This window comes from Dermacentor albipictus, chromosome 4 (genome assembly GCF_038994185.2).
Source record: "Dermacentor albipictus isolate Rhodes 1998 colony chromosome 4, USDA_Dalb.pri_finalv2, whole genome shotgun sequence".
In the NCBI taxonomy this organism is placed as follows: domain Eukaryota; kingdom Metazoa; phylum Arthropoda; class Arachnida; order Ixodida; family Ixodidae; genus Dermacentor; species Dermacentor albipictus.
Genome location: NC_091824.1, coordinates 25,632,049 through 25,656,572, shown reverse-complemented (window position 1 = coordinate 25,656,572; position 24,524 = coordinate 25,632,049). Strand labels below are relative to the sequence as shown.

At 47.8% G+C, this 24,524-nt stretch overlaps 1 protein-coding gene across 2 annotated transcripts in view; it reads left to right on the top strand.

The window, feature by feature from the left end:
* Positions 1–9,454: 9,454 nt before the first annotated feature.
* Positions 9,455–24,524, top strand: part of LOC139059613 (uncharacterized) — a 71,199-nt gene continuing 56,129 nt past the window's right edge. Inside the window, exon 1 of one of the 2 annotated variants that reach the window (XM_070538030.1) lies at positions 9,455–9,624. The gene's annotated coding sequence lies outside the window, so the exon portion shown is untranslated. Of the gene's footprint in view, positions 9,625–21,748; positions 21,976–24,524 lie in introns of those variants that run through there. The other variant, XM_070538031.1, reaches the window with a different exon arrangement.

Here is a 24,524-nt window from a genome sequence, read left to right as displayed (position 1 = left end):
AGGATATTCGTGGCCCAATGGGTAGACAGCGCCCTGGATGAACTCCTCGACACAGACGTTGTTGAAATGTCAGATAACTCTTGGTGTTTTCTTTCGGTGTTGGTTCCAAAGAAGAATGGGACGGCCCGCCAATGTGTTGGCTATTGCCCCCTGAACGAAGTGACACGTAAGGATGAATATCCGCTTCCTACCATTCTCTTGATCGTGTACGACGCTAGCGGAGCGAAGTACTTTACAACGCCCGATGCAAGGACAGGAGACTTTCCGGTGGAGATAGATCCTCGTGACCGAGAGAAGACTGCCTTCAATTGTCACAGCGGCCTCTCTCAGTTTACCCGTATGCACTCTGGATTGGTCGGAGCGCCTGAAACTTACCATTCCCTAATAAATCGTGTCTTGGGTGAAGCAAGCTGGCACTGCGCTCTTATACTTACCCAGACAATGTGGTATACTCGCGTACCTTTGATGAGCACTTATGTAATCTCATAAAGGTGGTGGAGCGCCTGAGGGATAACGGTAAACGCGACCGAGACCCAGATAGAAGCAACCTGAGCAACGCTGCTGGGGTTTGCACTGGATAGCAGATGTCTTCTGCCATGTGAATACACGGTTCAGGCAATATTGAACTATCCGTCACCGGCGGACATAGGCAGACTAAGAAGCTTTTTGGGGCTGATGAGCTCCTATCGCCAATTCATCCCAAACTAAGCTGCACTGTAAGCCCCCTTCACTACGCTGTTGTGGAAAGGTAAGCAGTGGAGGTGGGGTCCCAAGCGTGAGGGGTCACTGCGTAACCTCGTAAGCGCGCTCGTGGAAAACACTGAGCTAAGGCTACCACATTTGAATAAGGAATTTGTCACAAATACAGACGCTAGCGACCTTGGCCTAGGAGCGGTTTTGCTTCTACAGCAGGAAAGTAGCTTGCGCCGTAGCATTAGCAAGCCTCTCTTTGACTCCCGCAGAGAAAAACTATTTCGTAACAGAAGAGGAATGCCTCGCAATCATTTTCACTCTCAAAAAGTTCGACTACTACATTGATAGAGTTCCATTCATTATCGAGACGGATTATATGGCACTAACTTGGCTTAGGCGTCTGGATAGCCGAGCAGCCGGCTCGCGCGATGGGCCCTTCTCCAGCGATATCACTTTATCGTTCGCTACAGGAGAGGAAAGAACGTTGTGGCGTACGCACAACTGAGCTTGAGAGCGGACTAACCGCTGCGGCGCTCGTGTTCATCATGAGGGGTAACATTATTACCGATCGTGACTCCTAAGTGACTCAGCTCAAGAGCAGAGATACTGTTATAATACTAGATGGCTATGGTTCCAAAGGAATGGCGGACGAACCACCTTCTCAGGACGAAAGCGTGAACCGCTTCGACTGTGTCATTTCAGTTGCGAGCGTGTTCAGCTAAAAGGAGCTGTTAGAGGCACAGCGGGAAGACCCGTTCTGTAAGAAAGTGCTTGAGGGGCTCCAGGAGCCCGGCGGTGCGGCCTTGGTGTACATGGACGCAGCCGGTAATGCTGCGGGTGCGCGGCGCAACGAAACAGCTGGTAGGGCTGTGAGCGCGTTGGATTCCTACGTGCTAGACTCTGACGGCGGCCTCCTGAGGTATATTGCCGTGGAGAAGGATACACATGAGTCCTTCAAAGCGGTGATTACACGCACGCTGAGAGGAGCGTATTCATGCCACTTTCATGATACGTGCCTCGCCAGGCATGCCAGTGGCCCTTAGACTTAATGTAAGGTCGTTGTGAATGTTCGGCTTGGTGAAGCTCACGTGTGCATTCTTTTTATTTGCTTAAGTGCGTGCTTGCTCGACTTCTCTGGGGTCCTCTATGTTTTTGTGTATGTGTTGCATTGCTATGTTGGCTGCACCCGGGCCGCTTCCAGAAAGCGCCTGCTTTGGGAAGGCGGTGGCCCGACGCTGTTTGGCGACAAACGGAGCGGCAGGGGTTCTCGCGCACTGGTTCCGGCGAGCGCCAGAAATCACGCAACGAGCCACTATAGTGGCATCTGGAGAAGGGAGTAATTAGGGAGTATTGGGTCGGGCCGAGGCGGTGCGGGCGGCTCGGGTGGTCAGAGCGGCGGCCGCCGCCGGTGCGAGTTACCCAGCCCGCAGACATGGTCCCGAGGCTGGGGTTGAGAATGCGCGCGGCTGAGCGAGCAGTGTGAGCTGAGGCTTCAGAGACGACGGACCGATCTCGTCAGGTGCTGGATGGGAGCGACGGACTGCTCCGAGACCTTGCTCAGCCGCATACGTAAATGTGAACCCGTTTTTCTTGTTATTGTATACTCAGTGTAACCGCTAATATCTGCCTGTAAATAAATACAGTTTGAATTATTGACATCCAGCATCTTTAGTCCCGGAGTACCGAAACAGAGAATAGTGCAGCGGCTCAGGAGGAGCTGAGAGCCAAGTACAACACGAAGAAAGAACACGGCGGAGGAAGAAAAACTTTGCTTTTACCCTAAGTTGTGTCGCTTTGCTATCTGGCCTGGAATGAAGCGGGATGTTAAGCGCTACGCTAGCTCCTGAAACGTGTGCCGACGCGTGAAGACCTCTGGGGGAGGAGCACCCCTGCTCATGCAGCCGACCAATAACCGAACACCGCGGCAATTGCGGCATGTGGTGTCATGGGACATTACCCTATAGGAGACCGAGCGGGAACCAATTCCTTCTTGCTGTCGGAGACCATTTCAACAAGTTGGTGGAACTGTTCCCCTACAGAACCTGACGGCACGCGCAATCATGCACTCTAGGAAAAGTTTGCACCCTTTGAGATGTATATTTGCCACAAAACAATCATCGTCATCTGCCTTACCGGCATTTCCTTTCTTGAAACGCTGCGCTCGTTACTTTCCTGTCGATAATGCTCTGTCATTCTGATAACGTGCATGCCATTCATGTATTGGAAGTACCGGGCTGGCAGGGCTAAAGAAAGGAAATGCGGGCAAGACCGATGACGATTATTGTTGTGTGGCAAATATACACCCCAAAGGGTGCAACTGTTCTTCCACGTTATCAACTGTCGGTTATCCTGAGCAGTTGATAACGGACAATGCGTTCTACTTCACTGCCAAACTCTTCGTGGAATGTCGTGCATTAGGCACAGAAAAGCCATCTACCATACCCAGGCGAATCTCAGTGAGCATGTGAACCGTAACATCAAGCACATGCTCATTGGATTTGAGGAGACGCACAATGAGTGGGGCACTTGTCTTCCTGAAATTCGATTTGTTAACGGGTCGACAGTGAATCGCTTGACTGGATTTACACCCGCCACACATGCCCGAGAGAGCTCTTGAATCCAGTAGAACTTACTGTACAGGAGCAGCAGCACGGAACTGACTGTTTCGTCGGCACGCGCCCATTATGCGACTGGGCTGCGCATGAAAGTGACGGAGGCTTTACGCAAAGTGCGACGGAAGCTGAGCACTGCTCGTGCCGAGCTGAAAGCGCAGTACGATCGCTCTCATCGGGAAGTTCTCTACAAAGTGTGTGACCTGAGACGTAATCACGTCCGAAGCCACGCCACAAAGAAATTCTCAGCTTCCCTGGCACTGAAATGGACAGCACCGTACCGGATGCGATAGACTGTCTCATCACTCATGTATAGGCTGGGGGATTTGAAGTTAAGACCGATCTGCCTACCGTTGCATGTCTGTGACCTCAAACCCTACTACGACAGAGGGAACTAGTGGCCTGAGGAGAACGCTCTCCCGCACTCACCGGCAGTGGCATCGGGTGGCACAGCTCGACGTTCGAGCGCAGTGCGGTGTTACAACTTGCGTTCTTGGCAGAAATAACTTTGTCCGGTTCGCAGAGACTATAGAGTGGGCGCGGCAGCGGTGCTATACTATGCAGACCAACCCGATTCTGTACCTTCTGCAGGTTTCGCTCAGTTTGCTGCTTGTGCCATCGGGACCGACAGCGAACATTTCTACGCTGGATCTGCTGCCACCCTTCTTCGGATCTACAACTGGGAGCCAGAATGATAAAGCCCTGCTTGACATCAGCATTGCGGTGCCATCAGGAATGACGCTATCAACATCGGAAACGGAAAGCGGATCATCGTCGACGTCATACTGCCATGCTATAAATACAAGCTGCAACAGGCCGTCAACCAGTGGGCGCGGCAGCGGTGCTACTATGCAGACCAACCCGTTTCTATACCTTCTGCAGGTTTCGCTCAGTTTGCTGCTTGTGCCATCGGGACCAACAGCGAACATTTCTACGCTGGATCTGCTGCCGCCCATCTTCGGATCTACAACTGGGAGCCAGAATGATAAAGCCCTGCTTGACATCAGCATTGTGGTGCCATCAGTAGCCACGCTATCAACATCGGAAACGGAAAGCGCATCATCGTCGACGTCATACTGCCATGCTATAAATACAAGCTGCAACAGGTCGTCAACCAGTGGGCGCGGCAGCGGTGCTACTATGCAGACCAACCCGTTTCTATACCTTCTGCAGGTAAGAAAACGCTATGGAAAAGTTTACTGTAGTAACAACGTCTGTCTGCTCCTGCTCCCGTGCCCACGGCCCTTGATCGATCTTGTGTACTCGATGCATGCTCTTTTTGAAACTCTTCTACTACTTAGCGGGGACGTTGAAACAAATCCGGGCCCAGATGATGTGACCATTGCAGAACAGCTGAAGTCTATTGCGAAAGATATTCAAGAAATAAAGAAAGGTAGAGCAGCGGCTAACCAAAAGCTTAATGCAATCGACAAAAAATTGGAAAAGATCGGAATGCTTGAGAAACAAGTTGCTGAGAGTAATAAAAAAATAGCTGCACTTGAAGAGAATGTGTCCTTTCTGGCAAGAAAGGTTGACGAACTGGAAAATAGAAGTCGTCGGTCGAACCTCATCATCTATGGGTTGGATGAAGAAGAGAGTAATCCACTGAAAGTGTCCGTGGGTCTGTAACTAGAAACATATTTCAGGATATACTGCATATTGAAGTCGAAGGCATTGAAACGATTCATCGTCTGGGGCGAATGCGAATTGACAGAACAACAAACAGGCCAGTCTCGTTGAAACGTTTGGACTATTGTGATAAGGTGAAGATCTTCAAATGCTGCTCAAAACTAAAAAATTCAGGATATTCTATCAGCGAAGACTTTTCACGTCCTCTCAGGGAAATCAGAAAGAAACTATGGAACACAACTAAAACAAACCGTGACAGAAAGGAGAAGGTCTTAATGCACGACAAATTAAGCATCAATGCCTAGCTTTTCAAATGCGATGAGGAAATAAACGACTTGGTCGAAATAAAAAAAGTGAGAAGAAAATAGAAAAAAAAAACGGAAATGTGAGCATTCCATCAAAAAGAACACGCAGCTGCCGATAACCCTATTAAATATAAACGCGCGCAGCCTTCTAAATAAGATTGACCACTTGGAAGCTACCCTTCTCGCCTTTAATCCAGATATTGTTGTGATCACTGAGACTTGGCTGCACTCTGGCGTTCAAGATCATAAAATCGTCCCCCCGGGCTATGTCATCATGCGCAAAGACAGGGAATCTAGGGTGGGGGGGGGGGGGAGTGGCCTTGGTCTTAAAACGTGATCTACCCTTTACGCAAATGCCTGACATTCCTGGTGTAGAAGCCGTTTGGTGCAAAGTTCACTTGAAATGTAAATCTGTTAATGTGGGTGCGGTCTACAGACCACCAAATGCTGAAACTGTGTATTTGAGTCTTCTGTTTGATTACATGTATAAATATGTCTATGGCTCTATGATCATATTAGCTGGCGACTTTAATTGTCCGCTAGTCAACTGGAATACTTCAAGCTCAACTGATGCAACAAGTAATGCCATGTATCGTATCCTATTCCCTTCAGAACTTGTACAAATTGTTAGAGAGCCTACTCGTGCGCAAGGATCATCCAATTCTATACTAGACTTGGTGTTTGTTAGTAACTACTTCAGAATAGATGATTGTAAAGTAGAAGTGTCAAAAGGAATTTCTGACCATGAAACGGTACTGTGTACGCTGTTCTTGCCAAACTTGGGTCGCCAGCGTGGTCCGACGAAATATGTGCGCGCATTTAACAGAGCGAACGACGCGGCTGTTATGACGTATCTTATTCATGAATTTAATGATTTTTATGATTTGTATGTTCAGAGTATCATAACTGTTGACGCCTTGTGGGTACAATTTAAAGAGCACGTGATGCATTGCATCACAAATTTTATTCGTTTGAAAAAGAAGGCAACATGCAAGCACAATCCGTGGATTACTCGAGAAATAATCCACATGAAACGAAAAATTAATAGGTTAAGGCAACGAAATAGGCAATGACCAAACTTAGCGAAACTATGTTTCCCTTTAGTTCTAACAAAACAATTAAAGAATAAAGTACTCGAAGCTAAGGAACGATTTTGCGGCACTACACTTAACAACTTCATTAAAAATTCGCCGGCCAAGTTCTGGAGGTATTTAAACAGAAAGAATGTTACTGCTAGTTCGCCTATACGTGGAAAGCAGCAAGCTGACTCATTTAACAATTACTTCCAGTCGATATTCACCGCCGATAACGGTGTTTTGGGAACATTAGCGTGCTAGAGTAATGAGTCTACACAATTTTCTGGCGCTCCAGTCATAAGTGTACCTGGGATTCTTTCTCTGTTGTTGAACCTTGATGAAAGAAAGAGTTGTGATCCTGACGGAATTCCAAACTGCTTTCTTAGGCGCTATGCCGAACCAATCAGTGAATATCTCTACCTCATATTTTCTAAGTCACTTCAGGACAGCTGTCTGCCCGCTGAATGGAAGGTAGCAAACATTGTGCCCACTCACAAATCAGGCGACGTAACGTCCCCGCCCAATTACCGGCCTATATCCTTCTCATGTACTTGTTGTAAAGTTCTTGAGCACATCTTATTAAAATTTCTTAAAGAACATACTGAGACTAAAAACATCATTCACCAAAACCAGCATGGCTTCAGAGCAGGGTTGTCCACTGTTACCCAACTGGCAGGAATCTTTCATGACCTCGCAGAGGGAATCAACCATCAAAGTCAAACTTATATAATGGCCTTGATTACTCAAAGGCTTTTGATCCCGTGGCACATGCTAAACTGAATTTGAAACTAAACAAAATACTTGGCGATGGTCCCGTTATGAGGTGGATAGCAAGCTACTTATCGGAACGCCGGCAATATGTGCAATACAATGACCATGCTTCTGATATCGTTCCGGTCATTTCTGGCGTGCCGCAGGGCTCTGTGCTAGCACCATTTTTGTTCATTTTATACATAAACGACATAACATACCACGTTTATGTGAAGGTGCGTCTCTTTGCGGATGACTGCGTGCTATACCAAAAAATAAACACTCATGCAGACCAAATAAGGTTAAACACAGCTTTGGGCAACGTCATAAAGTGGTACAATACAAGGCAAATGGCAATCAATATGGAAAAAACTGTAGTGATGTCTGTCACAAATAAGAAAACAAAACTTAATTTCCCTTACGGTACTGGCAACGGCGTTCTTAGAACAGTAACTGAAAAGAAATACCATGGTGTGATTATTTCTGATCGTCTCAGCTCGAAAACTCAAGTACAAAACATTACCAAAAAAGCAATGAACAGTTTATACTTCCTTAAGCACACCTTGCGCTTTGCGACTTCAGATACCAAGTTACTCGCATATAAAGTCCTTATCCGTCCAATCTTAGAATATGCAAACGTCGCCTGGTTTCCATATATGCAAAAAGATGTATACACATGCTCGAATCAGTTAACGAAAAGCTGTTCGTTTTATCTACCATAGATACCGGCGCACTGATTCTCCCACAGAGCTGCTTTCCTACGCAAGCCTAGACACCTTATCAAGCCGCGCCACGCTCCATAGACTCAAGTTTCTTTATCAATTAATTCATAACGCATTTAACATGGATCCTGCTACGTACATTAGTTTTAATCGTTCTAAAGAAACACGACACAAGCATGACTTTACGATTAATGAATACACTTGTGCTAACAACACATATTACTTTTCCTTCTTCCCTCGAGCCATAAGAGCATGGAACGGCCTAGATAACTCTATAACTGCGCAGGATTCCTTGAAGAAGTTCGCTGAGCTCGCAGCCTCGTCAGTCTTGTCAACAATCCCGACCTGTTGATCATGTTCAGACTGTATTGATTTTGTGTTCTGGCCAACTCGGTGTGTAACTGGCGTATTACTGTACTGTACTGTATACTGTTTGTATTGTTGCCCGCTTGATGTGTAACTGGCGTATTACTGTATTGTATACTGTATTCCTGTATCTTGCTGATAAATTCACTCCTGTAACAGTCCCAGTGGGACTAACAATATGTTAAAAATAAAATAATAAAAAAATATTATTGTCCGCGACATCGGACGAAACGCTCCTCCGATGTCTAGCGTGCTGGCTTCTAGAGCGAGCACGCACGTCTCTTTGGAAGAAGCGAGAGGGGCTAGCCATATTGTCGCAGCAGCAGATCGCCCACCACCAGCCCTGCAGCCACAACAAAGCAGAAAATCCCCTTTTCGCTATCGGAACCAACGAGCAGTCAGCAACACAAAACGGGCGGCGAGATAAGCGGACCCTCCAGCAGCCATCAACGAGGTGAGAAGCTCGGCGAGCGGCTTCCGCTCCGAAGTGGTGGTAGCGCCCAGAGTTCCCCGAACCGAACCGCACAACTCCACGCCGAACCGCCCGCAAGGACAAAGCGGACCCCTGCAGCGAAGTGCCGGCCATCGTTCGGGGTCGTCGGTCGGTGCGGCTTTGCTGATCGTGCTTGCCGAAAACCGCGATGGCAGTGAAGGCTCAACGACAGAGAGAGGGCGGTGTCGTGACGAACAGGAAGAAACGGTGTTCGAACACACCAGAGGGCAACGAACTCCGGGGACATCAGAAGACAGTCGTCCTGCACCGTCTCGAGGCTGGCTCGGGGATCGCATCAGCATAATCGGGGCAGCCAAGAGAAATCCAGGCACTACGGACTCGGGCAGGTGACGCCGCCGAGAGGTAAGGTGACCCGGGCCCAGTGCCCTTCTTCCCTCCTACTACATCCCGTTACAAATAGTCAAGCTGCTATGTACCATCATCAATGTTCCAGCCTGGCTCGCGACTACCTACACGGCGACATCGGCGGTCTGCAGCTAGAGCTGCTCCCTCATGAACATGGACTCAAACCGGGCTGATGTCGGAGTAGAAAATCCCTCTCGGATAAGCCTCATGTGACGGCGGCCTCTTCGTGGCTAAAGGGTGATATTAAGGAGGGGGGACGTGCAAATGCGCACGCATCCCAATATCTTCGAAGAGGCCGCGCGGTAGTGACGCGAATGTCACGTGCTAGCTCACAGTGGGTAGCGGGGGGAGGGGGAGGGAGGTTTCGCCGCTCCTGCTGCGACGCCGCAGCGAAGACCCTCCTTTCACTCCTTTCTCTTTCTTAGGATCGGGGAGACAACCTCTCCGCTGCTCGGGGCGAAGCACTATTCCCCGATGCGTCTCTCGGCTGACTAGTTAGCGACTGGCCGCATTTCAGTTCAGCCGCTGGAACCACCGCACGCTGTCCCTCTGCAGCACTCGGCTTTAGTCAACGACTGATTAACCCAGGGCCCGAGCGCCGAACCACTCTAGGTGAGCTGAACACTTATCAGCCTCTTGTGTATTTTCCACCTTGTGCGTTTTTTCCCCTCAGATGTGCGGAACGTGTCATGTAGGTCATTAAACAGCCGCCTACGTCTTAGTGCTTTCAAGGTCGTTTCGTTAATTTGGTGTATACCAAAATTGGCTTAGTATTACAAGAGTGTATGAGGGATATAATTGATAGGTCATGTTATGAATGCCATGACATGCGTGCCATGAAACAGGTCATGAAACAGCCGCTTAGGTATTGGTGCTCTCATGGCCGCGTCATTAACTTGGTAGGCTCTCCTTCCACTGCTTCGCATAACATGGATTCCCACAGGGCGTGGGATCTGCCGCTTTTTTTTTTTTTCAAGTGTGAATCAACTAGCGAGCGAGAACGCCCTACTAATGGTCCCTTTGACGAATTCATTAAGGACCATTTTCCAGAGGTTTAACTGAAGTGTATGGCATAGACTCTTTAGGGTGTCAAACTTGACACCGCTGTGGTCACGCCACGCGAACACACACACGCCAGCGCGCACAGGGGCACTGGCGAGCCGTATCTGCAGCGCATAGTGAATGAGGCATCGCAATGCGGAACGGTGGCCGTAGAAGCGGAGAAAAGGAAGTTCCTTTTTTTTTGTTGCTTAAAATGTAGGAAAACTTTATTAATCCGTTTGTTCACAAGTGAATTTGTATGGAAGCCTGACCATGCATTGTAGGAATGGGGCGTAATAGCAATCGCCACTCCTATGGATGCAGAAGTATTCCAAGCACGATGTCAGGTGCGCAATGGTCAGGCGGCGCAGTGATCGGCTCAACCGTCAGCGCTAGCGTGTCAGTTCCGCGGAACACCGAGACGGCCACTGCTACGGAGGCATGCTTTTGCGGCGCTCGCTAGAAACGTGTCGGTCCATCTAAATTGTGGTTTTAGCATTCGAAGACATCGAGGCCAATTTTCGACCGCCGACGCTTCAGAAAGGAGGTAAAATTACGACTACAACCATGTATATCGTGTCAAAGAAGTAAACAGCACGCACGTCACAGCGTGGTACTTAAATTAAATTATGGCGGTTCAGGTGTCAGAACCACGATCTGATTATGATGCGCCCAGTAGTGGGGGACTCCGGAATAATTTTCACCACCAGGGGTTTTTTAACGTGGACCTAAATCTAAGTACATGGGTGTTTTCGCGTTTCGCCCCTATAAGAATGCGGCCGCCGTGGCCGGGATTTGACCCCGCGACCTCGTGCTTAGCAGTCCAACATCATAGCCACTAAGCAACCTCCGCAGGTCGCGAAGTGCTTGACACAACAAAGCAAGTATGCTTACGACGTGAAACTCAAAGTAAGTCAAGAAACAATTATTTTATGCGACATAAGTGAGAAAATACGGCCATGCTCGTTTTTCAACTGTCATTTGTAACTTCATTACTTGGAGCGCGCCTTGCACCTCACAATTGTAGAGGTTTTGACGAATTGGCAAGTAAGTGTCTTTTTCTCCGTCGACAAAGTGCCTCGGGCATATTGTGGTATTGTCGTTCGGGCTTGAATGTGAGAGGTCGTCACCGCTGAAACATAATAGAGAGCAATCAGCTGAGACTAAACAACGTAAACAAAGAAGGAATGCGTGCTAGCTTGCGCGAGAAATGCTAATTTGCGAATACTCGTTGTGTGCTGCGGTGTACTCCGACCACAGTTCTGTTCCAAGCACGAGAAAACATCGGCATAAATGAGCCTTGTTGCAGCAGTCGCGTCTTGATCTTGGTGCAGAAAGTGCACGTTGGCTTATTAATGCACAACAAAGACCAGCGCATACAAAGCTGTAGCACGGAGCGCTTACGAATCTAGATTTTACACGTAACTGAGCGTTTGTTTTGGAGCGAGACGAGCTAAACAACGACTCGTATCTAAACCAATTTACAACAGCGGTAATTAGTTCACGCGTTTTAATGCAGTTGTCGCTTTATTGTGTGTTTTTACGGAAGCCGCGTTGGATTCTTTTCTTTTTAATTCTTTTTGCATTGTTCGTTTAACAGAAATTTGCAAAAGCGACACGAACTGCGACTATCCACTGCAGCCGTCGGGTTGCTTTCCACGGTTTTGAAGGGAAGCGGCACAATTTGATGCCTACGTCCCCTTCGCGGTTGTGACAATCCTTAACGCAGGAGTATCTGCGCGTGTTCTTTTTGTTCCCGCTTCTCAAGGAGGAGCTGCCAAGAGGCCGAAGTGAATCCATTGGGAAAGCGGTCTTTCAGGCGGGCCTGAGTGCACCACGGACAATGGTAAAATGACGGTGAGGGTCCGTACACGCGGGTGCTCACCGCCGCTGCTAGGGTGCACGACATGAAGAAAAACCAACGAGGCAAACTTCATTGCACGGTGCCTATTGGTAGTGAAGGCCTGCGCGAATGCATCCCTATATCTTCGGATCACGTGATGAACACGTGTTCGCTCGAGTTCATCGTTCCGCCGCTACCGCTACTCTTCGTGCAAAAGCCTCTTCGTTCCTGACCGCGACGGCGCATCCAAAACTCTGCGTTCGCTCTTTCCCCTTTCTTGGAACCGGGGAGACACTCTTTCCGCCGCTCGGGGCGAAGCTCTATTCCCCCGATGTGTCTTGACCGCGAGACACATGGTGCGATTTTGCGTGCGAGCCGTCGTACGACCGTTCGCATCAGCAGCCGCAACTGAACCGGTTCTCAACAGGGTCCGCCGGGCATGCGACCAACTTGCTGGATATTGTCGCGTGACTGCTTGGTCGGTCGGACGGCCGTAGCCAATGAGAGGGCCGGTAGCGCGTACGCCATGGCAAAGTGCTATACCAGGCGGGGCCGGAGAGCGAATGCCTCGCCGCTCCGGTTCTGAGCATGCTTTTTTTTCTCTCTCCCTGGTCCAAACGCTGGCCTCTTTCAGCTACACTTTTTTCTGACACGGAATAACTTATGCAATAAAGTGACCTCGTAAAATGCGCATGTTATAAAACGTTGTGCGAAATAGTAAATCGTTAGCGTTATTTCGACTCGGAAGCGCTCGGCGCAAACGCCACAGCAATCGTCTCTGCGAAGCGGCTTGCCTGACTGGCGTGTTTACTCATCGCTACTAACGGTACCCGGAAAACTAACCGTATTTTCAATTAAGAGAAACATAAATGTTCAGGCATTGATTGTGCTGACGAGTTTGGGTGCTTTATTACGAGCTGCGGACGCATCGCAAGGGCTGTCGGCCCTGAAATAAACGGCTGGAGAGCTATCGGCCTATACCGCCTCCCACGATCGCAAGCTCACCTGGCTTGCTAGTTCACTTCCGTCGGGACCTCTAAAAGCAAATCTATTGCAATTTAAGCGCGACATATTTATGTACACGTCGTGCCGAACACCATGGGCACTTCGTTCTACGATCTACATGCGATCCCGTCTCAAACAGCACCAGTGTCGGATTTGACGGCCGAGCGAGCTATTGCTGCTGGCTCGTAGCCATTGGCTGCTGTCAACTGAGCCGACACTATGAACGCGGCCTTGCGCAAACACGTCTACGGTATTCACATAGTTCATATTGTGGTCGTTTGTAAACACGTTTGCTTTCACTTTCTTTGCAAAGTTACGCAGTATTCTGAGCGTCCATGCAGCCGGTTCTGGGCAGAGCTACTCGCTGATCTCTCATTCGTACCATGTGTCCCGAATCGTCGCATGCGGCAAGACTCATATGATGCGACGTACGACGGATCGCATTTAAAATCGCACCATGTGTATTTAAAGCGGGAGACACATGGTGCCATTTTCCGTGCGCTCGGACGTACGGCGCGTCGTGTGCGACTTTTGCGGCATGCGGCGATTCGGGACGCATGGTACGAATGAGAGATCAGCGAGTAGCTCCGCCCAGAACCGGCACGCCTGCGCGGAAGTTCGGAATGCTGCGTAACTTCCAAAACAAAGTGAAAGCAAACGTATTTGCACAGCTCTATTGTTTGAAACGAACGATGACAATATAAACACGTCCATGCGAGCACTGTAGACGTCTTTCCGCAAAGGCCGCGTTAGCAGTATCGGCTCCGTTTACAGCCGCCGATGGTTATAGGAGCCGGCAGGCATAGCTCGCTTGGCTATCGAATCCGACACCGGTGGCGCTTGGGACACGATCGCTTGCAGCTCGTATAACGAAGCGCCTATGTTAGTCGGCACAACGTGTACACAGTTGTGTCACGCTTAAATTGCAGCATATTTTATTTCATTGGCGCCGACCGAAGCGAACGAGCATGCCTGGCGAGCTTGCGATCGCTGGGAGACGGTGTAGGCCTAGCTCGCCGGTCGTCTATCCGAGGCCGAGGGACCTTGCGATGCGTCCGCAGCTCGTAATAAAGCGCCTAAATTCGTCAGCACAATCAATGCCTGAACATTTATGTTTCTGTTAAGTGATAATACGGTTAGTTTTCCCGGTGCCACTAGTAGCGATGAGTAACCACGCCAGTCAGGCGACCCGCTTCGTATAGACGATTGCTGGCGCGTCTGCGCTGACCGCGTCCGATTAGAAAGCACTCCAACGATTTACTATTTTGCACGTTTTATAACACGCAATCTTTTGATGTCACTACATTCTATAAGTTATTTCGTGTCAGAAACAAATTGTAGTCGATTTATGCGCCGCTGTCAGCGGCGAAAGAGGCCCGCATTTCGAACAGGGAGAAAAGAAAAAACACAACAAACATGATCGGAGCGGCGAGGCGCTCGCTCGCCGGCAGCGCCCGCCGGGGTCTACCACGTGGCCATGACGTTAGCGCTACCGGCGCTGTGATTGGCTGCGGTCGTCCGACCGATGCGGCAGTTGCACAATATTCAGCAAGTCGATCGCATGTGCGGCGTGCGATACGGCACCGCGTGCGGCGGATATGGTTGAGAACCTGTTGAGTGCGGCTGCCGATGCGTATGGTCTTACCACGGATCGCACCCAAAATCGCACCATGTGTCTCGGGCTTATTCTTTCAGCTTAGCAGCTTGCGACTGGCCACATCTCAGTTCAGCCGCACGCCGTTCCCCTATCGGGCAAGGAGGAAAGGCCGCGTGGCGGGCCTTTCCTCCTCTCTGGCTTGTGCGATCTGGCGCGGCGCTGCTTGAATGTATTGCTGTCGCATGCTGCGGAACGATTTCGAGATGTTTTAGATCGTACTTTGGGAAACTTACACAATGTCCGTTCATATAAGGTCGTCAGGAAAGCCTTTCGGTGTATCGGTAACTACAATACGCGGAATTATCTCTTGGGGGAGCAAACATGCGACGCGCTTTATCAGCCGCGCTGTGTGTATGTGTTGTGAACTATTTTGCATATATCGGCTTTAATTCAAGGAAGAGAACCGGCGTCTCTGTATTACCAGCATGAAATGGTAAATCTGCTCACTATCTGATCGCTTGGCGTTGGGACTGAAACAAGAGCGCGTGCTCGTGTACGGCCAACCAATAAGGCAACCACGAAACATCTAAGCGGCATACGCTATCAAATATCTGTGGTACACCTGTGTCGTTCTCACACATTTCAAGTCTAGTAAGCTTGAAATCACTATATGTAAACGCTAGCCTGCTGCATGAGGCCGATGGCGCTGCTCAATTGACAAAGCGATCACTGCGGTTGGTGGACCTGCATGATACATATGAATAAGATATGTGCTTCAGCATTGCCTTCTTGCCCTGTAAAGCCGTAATATCCCAGATGGATTGCATAAAAAGAATGCGATGGCTATTTTGAGGACAAAATTCTCGTAATACATGTGAGTGCGTCGTCGAGAACGCAACGAACACAACCAAAAAAAAACATATCGGTTATCATACTCTTTCTAGAAAAAGAGAGAGAATGGGCTAACGCCGCAGTGTGACCTCGCATAGGCATGCCGCCCGTTTATAGATCTATAAACGTTGATGCCGCATGCTTGGACCATGCGCAAAATAGAACAAATATATCTGTAGTCCAGCACCTACCACTGCTTAGGATACTCGCGCAGTTCGTAAACGTTTGCCTTGCTAGACAAGTATAGTTCACACTCTAAGGAATGCTGTTATTACTAACGAAAACTATTTTATTCATAGGTGAAAACCTCTTCTACCGAACCAAATAGTCACACAATGTAATCTGCACCGAAGAGTTTGAACACTTGTCAAAGTATAAATTTAAAGCATAGATTAATTATATCGTAGCAGAATGGTACCCACGCTGGTACGATCATCGCGTATGTTTCAATGCTCCTAAACCGCAGCTTAGAACTAGAGGATAATACTGCAATAAGGTCACATTAGTGAATGGAACTTTCAGAAATACACAGTTGATCCGAGGCTGATTGTAGGCTCCAACATGCACGCACACATCGCGCTGCGTGCTCCGTCCGCCTCAACGCCAGCAGAAAGTCCGGCCATACCAACTTATAGCACTTCAGCACGTCTCACTGAACCTTTTCCACATAAAAGACGCCCCGTCATACTCAATAGACCACGCGCGCGCGAAAACAAACGCCAGAAACTACCGCCGAGCTTATACTATGCCATGCAAAACGGAGCTCTCGCCCAAGCCAGCATTCCGACTGCCCATAGATGGCGCCACTGCGTAGCAATATGACGTTTAACGACATATTGCTGCGATAAGTATATGGTTCAAATACTGGTGCAGGCAAAGTTAAAAGGTGTAAGGGAACGTTGGTTGTCAGAAATACGTGAGAACAAGAGGGCCGCACATGAATATTTTGGAACCACACAAAAGTATTAGGCAGAAAGTCAAACATATCCTAGACGAAGATCAAAGCAGACTGGAAGGAGAAGCGGCAATAAATTGCATCCGAAAAATAACAGCCGAATCGTTCCAAGGCAATGACGAAGTTATATTTGAGGTAAAAAAGAACATGAACGAGACCCAGGTGGAAAAAAAAGCTGGTGCTGACAAATTTCAATTGGAAGAAAGCCGAAGAGAAAATTCCTAAGCGCACAGCCACACGGCTAGACAAGGTTCCCGTTAGGCTGATTAATGAATTAAATCCAAAAAGTAAGGAAGCTCTGGTGAAAGCAGTGGAAAAAACTTTAAAAGATAGACGAAAACCAGACAGTTGGCGACAAAGTAGAATGAATTTAATTTATAAATGTAAGGAGGAGAAAGATAGAATTCACTCGTATAGACCGTTGACTATTACATCGGTGATATACAGGCTAGCAATGCAGGCAATCAAAGCTTCAAGCTTGGGCAGAGAATAATGGCATTTTGGGAGAACGTCAGAATAGGTGAACGAGAAAAAAGGGGGTTAGCCGAGGGGCCCGATTTTTATTAGTCATATCATAAGAAGCCAACACACTTTGACACCAAGGACAACATAGGGGAAATTACTTGTGCTTTATAAATGAAATAAGGAAATGATAAGTTAATGGAAATGAAAGCGGATGAAAAACAACTTGCCGCGGGTGGGAACCGAACCCACCACCTTCGCATTTCGCTTGCGATGCTCTACCAATTGAGCTACCGCGGCGCTGGTTCCCTATCCAATTTCTTGGGTATTTATGTGTCCTAGTAGAACCCTGGGAGTGTTCGCCAGTGCCACCACTCACAGACCTTGGCGGCGGACGTGGAAAGTCATTTTTGCCGCAGGCGTCACAAGAACGTGATATTTTCGGATGAAGGCAACTAGTCAATAAACCCACACATGCTACCTGAATTATGCTACCTGAATGCTACCTGAATTAGACCCTCGTTATGTAATAAACGAGAAGAAAGTGGGTTAACCAAGGGGCCAATTTTTATTAGTCATATCATAAGAATCCAACAAACAGCGAAATGCGAAGGTTGTGGGTACGGTTCCCACCGGTGGCAAGTTGTTTTTTCATCCACTTTCATTTCCATTAATTTATCATTGTTTTATTTCATTTACAAAGCACCAGTAATTTCCCCTATGTTGTCCTTGGTGTCAATGTTTGTTGACTTTAGAATAGGTAGGCGTTTAGATTATAACTTATTTCTGCTTACCCAGTGTATTGAAATATCAAAAGTAGAAAGCAGACCATTATATGTGGCCTTGATAGACATTACAGGAGCCTATGACAACATAGACCGCAACATTTTGTGGGATATTATAAAAGGGGAAGGCTTAGGGGACGATTGTCTACAGCTTTTGAGAGAGATTCACCTACAAAATAGCGTTTGCGTTGAATGGGAAGGGATGAGGAGCGAGGAGAAAGTTCATATCAACAAGGGACTGAGGCAGGGGTGCCCTTTATCCCCGCTGCTGTTTATGATGTACATGGTGAGGACAGACAGAGCGCTAGAAAGAAGTAATATCGGCTTTAATCTCTCATGCAAACAGGTGGGCACAGTAGTAGAGCAGCAGCTTCCAGGTTTATTTTATGCGGATGACATTGCGTTGCTAGCTAACAAGCAAAGTGATTTGCAACGTTTGGCTAATATCTGCGGACAGGAAGGCAACAATTTAGGTGTGAAATTTAGTGTTAGAAAATCAGGTGTTATGGTATTCAATGAAAACAGTGAACAGACAGTGGCAATACAGGGCCAGGAAATACCTCGGGGCACAGAACATAAATACCTTCGTATACGTATGAACGAAGGCAATAAATATGTGGAAACACAGGAAAAAACAATAACAGCGAAGGGGAGGAGAAATGCAGCTATAATGAAGCACAGAGTTCTATGGGGATACAATAGGGACGAGATGATCCGAGGTACGTGGAAACGTCTAATGGTTCCAGGACTTGCTTTTGGAAATGCGCTTTTTTGCTTTAAATCAGGAGTACAATCAGGACTCGATGGGAACCAAAGGTCAGTGGATCGCCTCGCATTGGGCGCTCATGGGAAGACTACAAATGAAGCTGTGCAGGGTGATATGGGCTGGACTAGTTTTGAAGTGAGGGAAGCTCGCAGTAAAATTGAGTACGAAGAACGACTGATGCATATGGAAGAAAGTAAATGGGCTGGGAGAGTGTTGAGGTATCTGTAAAGAAAAAAAAAAGAACATTGATTCACAGCGGAGGAAAAGAACTAGGAAGCTTACCAGCAAGTATGCGGCCTGTAGGGTGGGCAACACAGCAACAAAGAACATCAAGCGGAAAGTCAGAGAGGCTGAAATAATCTCATGGGTGGCGGCTTTGGAAAGGAAACCTGCCGTGAGTAACTACTTAAGAGGAAAAAACGAAATCAGGAAAGGAACAATTTGTGATAACTCAAAAGGAAACTCATTACTTTTCGAAGGAAGATCGGGATGCCTTAGAACAAGCACATATAAAGCGAGATATAAGAAGGAAGAAGAAGCATGTGCTTGCTGCGGTAAAGCTAGGAAAATTATGGAGCATGTTTTATTATAATGTGAAGACGTTTACCAAGCGGTTGATTTAGGCACCACTGGCCTCCTTGAAGCCCTTGGGTTCAGCGAGAGGAGTGGAAAAGTAAACATGTCTGCAATGGGGATTACTAAGAGGTGATTGGAGGAAGAAAAGTAGGGAAACAACAAAAAAAAGCGAAGACGTACAAAAGCATAGTTCGCAATAGGGGATCAGAAAATTTGGTTGTGAGAGTTTATAGTGTGTTTTTTATTGTTTAACGCAGGCAGGATATTAGGCAGTATAATAGCAAGAGCTTGGTGGCTCAACCCACCACACCATTCCAAAGGGGACGCTCATAACATCCATCCATGCATCCATGGTGGCGCCCATGAAAAAAACGGTCTATACAGCGCTCGGCCTTCGTGAGCGACTAATCGCCCCGCTGGCCGAGCGCGGTTCCACTGTAGGGAAGCTGAACACATAGCAGGCTCTTGTGGTGTTTTCACATTCTTTAGCCTCAGATGTGCAGAACGCTCTGCCGCTCGGGTTTTGTATTGTTTTTGTTTGCTGTTGTTGCCTTTGTTGGTATATGTAAATATGAGGTGAATAAACACCATAATTAAGTCAAAGATTCACCCTGCACCCCTGGCCTCAACCCGCCGTGGTAAAAATTCATTGCGTACCTCGGGTTAGTGGTCATATATATATAGCTCTGTGTGTTAGGGATGCTGTGAAAGTGCTAGCGAGTGACTGCCGCTCCGCCGGCGCATTGCGATACAGAGAAAGGTCAGGTGTGCACGTGCGATCTTGAGCAATACAATTACAAGCGATAGCCTGTCTCTCTCTTTCTTCGAGGGGAGGGGGAGCAGGGGAGGGAATGGGAGGTTGCAAGTGATCTACATATGCGTACGCTACCCCAGTGAGTTTTGCCTTTAATGATACTGTTATTAAAATTCGTTGACAATGGCTGCTGTTGCCTACGGTTGCTGGCATCTCTATTTCTTTCTCGCACACGTTAATACGTTAGCGCCAAATATGCGAGATGACATTTCGGTAAGTACTCGAGGTGCGTTTATACGCGACGTAAGCTTATGGGTGAGACCCAATTCTCTTACAAGATCACGTTTATTGCGCAATACTTAAGCTGTCTTTAAAAATAAAAATGAAGAATAGCACATAACTAAATTTAATGGTCTGTAACAGATAAAAAATAAGTACGGTTACTTGTATATAACGGAATAGACTTTAGAGAAACCGTATACTAGCAGCTATGAAAGAAAAAAAATGGCAGAATACCAATAGATGAGGTGCCGAAAGTGGGGTGAGAATGGACATCAAATTATCATTGACGAAATAAAAAGCAATATAGAATAAGATGCTTTGGGGTGAAATATCACAGCGATTTAGACTGGCAGACGCAATCGGCTTGACTCGGGCAGCTAGCGTACGGAAGTGCGTTTCGAGTGGTTACTATTTCGTCTGTCCCATCCGTGCATTTTAACGCGTATCTACCCTTTTATGTTTACGCCTTCGCTCGATAAAAAAAAAGAGCTGCTAAAAACGGCAGCGACCTCATTATCTTGGTCGTGATTGCCCCAATTAGTGGTACTGCCACACGGCGAATAATGTATTGAGGCCATGTGCAAGTTTCATCAGAACCGTTCCGACTCTTCGCACATGCTCTTCATTTCTAGCGCTTTGAGATCCAGCATGAAATCCTTCCGTTACACCAGTCTGCGAAAGCTCTGGAGCGGAGCCCTCATGGCCAGTTGAGCGTCGTCCTCAGTCTCGGCATAACCGGCAGAATGAACGAGTCGCTCCACCTAAGGATAAAAAAAAGAGAGCGAACGTGGAGTGCCAGGGAGGATGAAATTCCGCGATAGCGCAGAGAGCGCGAGGGGAAAACGGAGGAAGAGGAGGATACAGCGTAAGCAAGAGGAGAGAAGTGTAGTAATAGAGTATGGCGGAAGGGGTCGGAGAAAAGCCAAGTGCCGCACCAGACGTGCTCCATGGCGGCGAACCGCTACGAAACGGAGCCATAGCACTGTGCGCCGTCAACCAATCGCCGATGACGTCATTACTGAGGCATGCGACTTGCGCGTCCACCGGTACCATATGCTGAAACAAAGCGCTGCCGTCCGCTTCGGACATGTGCTACTTCGCCGCCGCTACAGAATGCGCTCCGCGCGATCCACGCGTTCCCGTGTTTACGTTTTCTTTCTGAACAATGAGCGACGCAACCGGTGGAAGTGCTTCGTTTCCCGCTACTGCTAAACGAGCTGCCCCAGTAGAGGATCAGCGCCGCCGCCTATAGAGGACCCCGCCGTTCAGACTCAAATTGTTTTTTGCCTCAATACATCGCTAATTCAAGACACCCGAACAGCTGCGCTCAAATTTATTGTTGGCATCGTAATCGTCGGTGACTTTTTTATACCTCACCTAATGTGGCCGCGTTTCCGGAACCTACAAAGGCACTTGGGCTCACCGGACACCAAAAACCGCACCAAGCGCATGCAACAGCCCACGCCCACCAGCGCCATACCTTCACCCCAATTTACAACAGCCTCTTACCACCACCCTAACGATTGATAGCCCTGGACATGACCCCGGGATTTACTGTTTCTCTCTCTGTGTGCGTGCGAGAGAGTGAGAGGTCCCTAACATATAGAAATCTCGTCTTTCGTAAATACAATATAACGCGCAAGAGGGCCGCAACAACGCCCTCTCCCCTCTGAACACGCTCCGCCCGCTTCCTGAGCGTTCTTCCCTCCCTTTTACACGCTCTCAACGGCAGCGTCGTCACGTGAGCCCGCTGTTCTCTGCTCACAGATGTAGTTTGGACCGCTTCGCAGACGCTTAGTGGACTCCGCGTATGCACCGTGTGCGACGGTTTTTCACTGATTTCTGTGTTCAGGAGAAGTTCGCTGGTGTGTTCTTCTTGTCCCGGACAGCTCGACGGCTACGATTTTGCGCAGGCTACCTGCTTCTTTTTTGAGGTGCCTGTCGGATTGCGCCAGGAGATAAAAGCAATCGCAGCGTGACAGAAACGGCGGAAGAGCAATCTCCCGGTGAGTGGGAGGCTGGACTTCGCTCATTCGACTTCCGAACGTCGCTTTCATAGTAAAAGAATGTGTCAAGCCTGTCGAAAGCACGGCATTGCGGAGTTTTGCTACCTGCAAGAGCATGAGGGCCGTTAAACTGACCTTGAAACGATTTTGACGATCTTTTACAAACGTACCGAGTCGTTAGAGTAGGTCATTGAGATCATTAATTGGTGCATCTAAGTGTTCCGCGTAAAGCGTGTAATTTATTATAGGATTTTAAAAATGTACATCGCTGCCGATCGCAGCACATCACTCGGCTGAATTTTAAGCCGCCCCTACCCATTTGGCGTCATTTGGCTAAATGACGTTAGTAGGGCGCGTTATGCGATTGGCTGGCCATGGCACGTCATCAGTTTTTCCAACTTTCTTAATAGTTCGAATGTTAGTTAATTTGCTTCTGTAGAAAGAGACAGAAAGAGAATGCACAAGAACTTCTCACTACACTTAAGTACTTCGGGCACACAGCAAGCGTCATCTGCTTGTGTTACGTGCTCCATTTTGACGAGAGCTGCGCGGTCAGAGTCGGTCTCAGTCTTTTCGCGAGCACTATGATTCGACTTTCTCGCGTTGTGGTCTGCGAACGTAGCAACTGGAAATATGTCGGCGTGCCTCATAATGAGAAAGTGGTTTTGGCACGTTGTCCCGGGTTCGAGTCTCGGACCAGGACGAATTTTTCTTCAACTGCGAGGCTTTTATTTCGAGTAACCCGTGTGGGTTTCCTTTGCAGCAATTGCTACGAATGGGTGGATGTCTGAGTTTCTCTTAACTATTCTAAGATTGCAGTGCTTACCTCGACTACCTTGCAGAATAGCTCCCGGTCTTCATGGAATATGGCAAGTAGGAGGAGGGCAGTGGCTTCATACTCTACAGCCATTGATTTCGTTTCAATTCTGGCCTTTTCAATTTCCTCTAGGCATGTCCTCCCATTCGGCTTCTTTATTAAGCTGTGAGCATACCTAAAAACCTGTCGCCCAACAGTCTTAACTTGATCGTCAAATGTTTGCGAGGCACTGGACCCCAGCGGTATATTGACATGTGAACACATGTGTGCTTCTTCAAAGAGGAAACGTCAGTTTTCCTTTACGTTCACCACACTTCTGCTGGCATTAATCACATGCCTCTGTGACGAACATATTTCGGCCATTAGCTGCGTGACTCGAGAACTGTTTGGGGAAACTAGCCTGAATTGGGCTTGCAACTCTTTCCTTTATTTCTCTTGAGTTTCAGCTGTTTCCGTAGATGGAAGGTCAGGCTGCCAGACTACACAGCCATAAGAATTTTATGGAGTTGTGGTTTCTTTGTGGTCAACTCTTCATCTTCTGAAAAACACTGCTTCAAACACTCAGAACTGTGCATTCATTTGTTGTTAATACAATTCTCCAGCTTCCATAGAAGCGTTTCTAGTCCTGTAACAATGATGGTGACATTGAGAGTGTCCTCAAAAGTTCTTGGATATTTGCTGACAATTTCACTCGCAATGACTCGCAGCACTTTGCACCCAGGCTTCTGGTAGGAGGCAAGCACCCTGCCACTTAGTGTCCTAATCATTTCATTCAGATCACTTTTCAGTGGGCGCCTGCCATCTTGGCATGCTTTTATGAGTTCGGGTGGAAATGCGTCGCATGGAATATCAAAAGCCTGGCCAACAAGCTCACAGAAGCTTCGCTTCCTTGTGGAATGGACACTTGCACGGCTGGTGAAGCAGCTGTCTGGAACTTTTCAAGCAGGATGCGTCTACTGACAACACTCGGGAACATTAGGTCAGCCTCCACTAAATACTTGAGGTGCTCAAGTGACTGAGCACCACAGTCCAGCAGTTTCTGTACAATATGTTCGATCACTTCATTGTCCAAGTGCGACAGCCAACTGGAAATATGCTGTTGCAAGTCCATTTTGCCTGTCAAAAGCATGAAATCGAACAAAATGTAATACAGCATGCTTCAACACAACAACAGGGTACTTGTTGCGGGAAAGTTTATACTGCACCAATGGAGTCCAATCAAGGAGGCTTTCAAGCTTCATGCATTTGAAAGGACAATCACTACTGATAATGCTGTAGAAGAGCATAGCAGGCTCATATCTTGTGTGGACAGTTCTTAATAAAAAAAGTGATCGCCATTACTGGAAAGAATAAGCCTAATCTCACCAAAAAGAGGAGCGCCATCCGTCCGCCTCATAACAACAAGCATGTTCTGTTTGTAAAGCATGCCACGGATAGTAGCTTGACTGGCCGAGAATAGATTACCTTCTTCAACGATCACATCGCGTACTTTTGTATTTCTGGCTGCAAAGCTCACTAGAAAATGAGGAACTATTGACTAAACCATGAATACCTGCTCCTGTGTTCTTATATGCCTGATAAAGCTGATGACGCTCAGAAAGTGTGTGCGTCAAGTTTCTGAAATTCTGGCAATTTCTTGCACACCTACAGAATTAGGTGTGCTTACTTTCACACCTCATTGTCCACATCTTTATCAGTGGGCCAAACTGTGTAATCAGAAACGGGTAATGAA